General features: G+C 34.4%; 1 non-coding gene across 1 annotated transcript; it reads right to left on the reverse strand.

Annotated features, from left to right (window-relative positions):
- Window positions 1-2,198: 2,198 nt before the first annotated feature.
- Window positions 2,199-2,300, reverse strand: LOC121222816 (small nucleolar RNA R71). Its single transcript, XR_005920187.1, has one exon. It is a non-coding gene; the product is annotated as a small nucleolar RNA R71 (small nucleolar RNA).
- Window positions 2,301-4,917: the final 2,617 nt, after the last annotated feature.

A 4,917-nucleotide genomic window follows, 5' to 3' on the forward strand; every position in this document is an offset into this window, starting at 1 on the left:
AATAAAATTCTTAAGCTTTCAAAATGTTAGATCCTAACTTACTGGATATGACATTTTGTTATCTCAATTTTAAAAAAAATAAAGGCAATGTCGGTTGTTTAAGAATTTTGAGAGATCAAACCCTAACTTACTAGGTTCGAATTTCTCAATTGACTTAAAAAATCGAATCTCCTTTTTAAATCACATGATTTTCTAAAAAAGGGAACAAATCTAATTTCAGAGATTGAATTGTTACACCCTAACTCACTGAGTGTGGCAACTTATCTCTGCAAAACGAGTACATCTTACTGCTCAACTTGGTTTATTCAAATTTGAAATTAAAAAGGGTTGTATTTTTTAAAAATCTTTTCAAAGTTTCGACATTAAGACATCAAACAATCAATTCGGTACCAATTTTGGGCGTCACGAGGGTGCTAACCCTTCCTCGTGAGTAATCGACTCCCGAACCTATTTTCTCAAATCTCGCAGACCTAAAATTTATTTTAATGTTGAACCGATCACACCTTAATAAAACACCGGTGGCGGCTCCCACTTTATTTTTAAAGGTCGATCCCTATTTTTCAAATAATAAAATTGGTTTCGACAAACAGTCTATGAATATTTATGATGTCTAAATGTTTAATTTAATTAATATAGCTTAAATTTAATTCGTATTAGGTTGATTGCATTTCGTTTACTTGAGTTATTAAAATTATGTTTGTATTGTTATAGGCATCGATAAGATGTTTGATTAAGTAAAATCATGACTAAGTTATTCTTGCATTACAATTGTAAGGTAACCCATGAATTAATTATTTAATCGGATTGAAATTGTAATTATTTAACACGATACTTAATCAGTGCATGTTTAATCATCTAAGCTAGCTGAGGGTTAAATTAGACACGGTATCTAACTATACATTAGCCTTTCATAACTTGCAAGATTATTGTGATTAAACTGTTTCAAGGTAGAAATACATTATTACCTCATGTAATCTTTTATGTGCTTATGAGATTGAATTAATTGTTTGAATTGGCATAGAGATATGTACAAGAGATTATTTTAATTTCATAAGTATGTAGGTGCATTAACACATTTGCTTATTAAAATATGTTTAATCGGTTGAATTGACATAGAGATATAGTCAAGAGATAAATAGATTTTGGTAGGTAAGTATGTTCATAAGTTAGCAAATTACCGAGTTGCCGTGAATTTATCCGTAACAACATGAACATGAGTTTAATAATTCTAAGCTAAGAAATGTAATTAATCTAACACAATTATGTCATATTGATTAAAATGATCTTTTGAAATCGTGCATTGAAACTTTTATTTTATTTTTATTTCTTTTACTTAGTTAAAAATCTTAGTTTTCAATCATCTCCTCAAATTAAAATATTTTTCTTCACCAAAGTGTTTTAAATTGCATTCATAAATAATTCTTTTCACAGTCCCTGTGGGTACGGTAACTCAACATTTACTTGTCACTTTATTACTTATTGTGATTGTGTACACTTGCACATTTCCGTCGTTCCAAGTTTTTGGCTCTGTTGCTGGGGACTATTTTAAAAGACATTATTTGTGAAATTGTTAATTTTGCATTTTGGTCTTTTTTTCTGTTAAATTTTAATTCCATTTTTTGTGTTTATTTGTTTCGGGTGTTTATGAGTATTGATCAGATTATTGACTTACTCCTCGTAGAGCCTAAAATTGAAAGGACTTTCTGACAAAGGAGAAGATAAGCAAACCAAAGAAGGATCGAAGATATGAATTTCAAAAATCCAAACCAAAATCCAGGAGGAACATTCGCTTATAAACTCACAATCCGATCATTGATGCTGATGATAGAAACTGTGCCATTCGACAATATGTCATTCTTCTATTCAACAAGCTTAATCTGAGTATTAGAATACCCGAAATAGAGACACAACAATTCAAGCTGAAGCCAGTCATGTTCCAAATGTTGCAAAATATGGGTCAATTTAGTGGGATTCCTACTGAAGATCCAGATCTTCATCTTCGGCTATTCATGGAAGTGAGTGACTCATTTAAACTAGTCGGGGTGACTGAGGATGCCTTAAGACTGAGATTATTTCCATACTCCTTAAGAGATAGAGCACGAGCGTGGTTGGACTCCCTACCGTCTAGTTCCATAACTACATGGCAAGAGTAGGTTGAACATTTCTTAATGAAATATTTCCCTCCATCTTTAACTGCCAAGATCCGAAATGAAATCACTTCATTTCAGTAACTTAATGAACAATCTTTAGGCATAGGAGCGGCTCAAGGAGTTATTAAAAAAGTGCCCTTATCACGGCATTCCTTACTGCGTTCAAATGGAGACTTTCTATATTGGTCTCAATATTCATACTAGAATGATGGTGGATGCTTCGGCAAATAGAGCCCTTCCTTCTAAGTCTTTTAACGATGCTTACGAGATTATTGAAAGAATTGCCAACAATAACTATCAGTGGCCAACCAACTGAGCAACCCCAAAAAGACGAGTAGCAGGAGTACATGAAGCAGACAAACTTGCTTCTTTGGCAGCCCAGGTATCCTCTATGTCTTTTATGCTTAAGAACATAATTGTTAATGGTTTCAATGGCAATCTGCCAAGTCAGCAGTCGAACCAGTTCGAGGATATTTCTTGTGAGTACTGTGGAGATAGGCATTTCTTTGAAAATTTCCCATCGAATCAAGAGTCAAAATATTACATGGGAAATCAAAATTGGAATGGTCCACAGTCAAATTCTTACGACACTTCATGAAAGAATCATCCAATTTCTCCATGGAGTAATCAGTGGGTGGACCATAATGATTCTTCTATGTCATATCGACCAAATTATCTGCCAAAATATTCTCAACAAGTGCAACTACCCACACCAACTGAATCTTCAAGTAATCTTGAGAATTTACTGAAGGCGAACATAGCGAAGAATGATGAACTAATTCAAAGCCAAGTAGCAACATTGAAAAATTTAGGAAACCAAGTGGGACAGCTAGCCAATGAGCTTAGAAGTAGACCCTAAGGTATTTGGCCGAGTGATACAGAAATTCTAAGAAGCACGGGCAAAGAGCATTGCAAAACCGTCACTTTACAAAGTGGGAAGACATAGGAACCCAAAGCTATCGAGGTTGAAGATAAGCCTATTGTAGCTCAAGGAAAAGAGCAAGTTCAACTGAGTGTTGAAACTCCTATTCCAAAAAATTCAGATACGGTGATTGTAACAGCCCAAAATTGACCCTAGTCGGGAAGTGGTTTCGGGACCGCTAAACCGAGTCACCGAAAGGTTTGAATGTGATGTTTATTGTCTAGAATATGTAATCGTGATTGTGTGAAAATTTCAAGCTTCGATTTAGTCGATTGCATGTGAATTTAGTCAATAGGACTTATATGAGAAAATTTTAAAATGTGATAGGTCAATGCATGAGGACCTATTAGTGCATGGGGAAGAAAAAGGGGACTTGCATGTCAAATTCCCCCTCCCTAATATGTAGTGGCCGGCCATGCTATGGGTGGAAACATGTTGGGAACATGTTGGCCTAGTGAGGTATGTAGGATAAAATATAATAAGAAGTATGGGGAAAAAAGAAATGGAAAAAGGAAAGGATGTTTGTAATTGTTTCTTCCCCTCCCCATTGCCGTGAAAGTAAGAAAGAAAACAAAGAAAAAAAAAGTGTCCATCTTTCTTCATTTCCCCTTGGCCGAATGTTCTAAGGAAGAAAGAAAAACAAGTTGTGTTCTTTGGTTCTTCTTGGCCGAATTGAAAGGAAGAAGAAGGGAGTGAAGCAATCGGTCATCTTAGGTCACTATTAAGGTAAGGAAGTTTGTACTAGCTTTTGAAATTTTAGTTGATATTGAGTGAGTTATCAAGTGATTTTTGTAAACCATGTTGAAATTTCGATTTTGGGGGTGAGTATGGTTTTCGGCTATAAAAGATTAATAAGGGTGATGATTGTGTTTCATGCTAAACTTAGATGAATAATGGTAGTTGCTCACATCTTGATATCTATGAGTTCCTTTCTTGGTTCTACCATAGACCCCCAAAGTATATGTTTATTGGGTGTTGTTGGAGGTTTATGATAGAAGCTAATGAGTGAGAGTTTGATAGGTACCATGAGGTTAAACTTCATGAGATTGTAAGCTTGTAAGTTGGATGATGAAATTCATGCTTTGTGAAGGTAAAAAGGAGTAGAAGGAGCATTCGGCCATGAAGAAAAAAAGAGAGCAAAGGGGGAAATTTATGATGAATTAAGTGTTAAATGGAATGAAAATGATATTATATGGGGGTATGTATATTCGGCCATATGAGTAAATATATAGATGATGTTAAATTTGATTATGTATAATGGGCATTAAGATGTGGAACATAAGAAATGTAGTATATGTGGATCTACATGATGTTATAGTTGACATTGTGCATATACACATGCATTCGGCCATCTAATTGAGTATGAAGGTGGTGTTAAATCTAATTGTGATGCCCATTCCGAAGTATATATATACATATATATATACATAAGTATGCCATTCGTGATGTTACCTTTAATTATGTGTGTAATCGACTAAATGGGTAATTAGTGTGGATGGTTGCCGAATATACAAACATACATATGCATGTGTAATTGAATTATGAATGTTTAACAAGATGGTTAAACTAGTGAATTATTGATTAAGCTCAAGGAGCTAAAGGAGGAGAATCAAGCAAAGGCAAAGAAAAGATCACTGAGTAGCCGAGTTGGAACCGTCTTACCCAACACAAGGTAAGTCATTAAGCATGTAGTTGGTATTATTTCAAATGGTCATAATGTTTATGTATTGATGCTGAATGGAATGAATAAATATACATATATATATATGCATGTACGTATGTGATGATGAAATTGTTGAATGAAAAGAAAAGAGGTAAGATGTACTGAGTTGTTGATCTCGGCAC

Source organism: Gossypium hirsutum, chromosome D10 (genome assembly GCF_007990345.1).
Source record: "Gossypium hirsutum isolate 1008001.06 chromosome D10, Gossypium_hirsutum_v2.1, whole genome shotgun sequence".
Classification (NCBI taxonomy): Eukaryota; Viridiplantae; Streptophyta; class Magnoliopsida; order Malvales; family Malvaceae; genus Gossypium; species Gossypium hirsutum.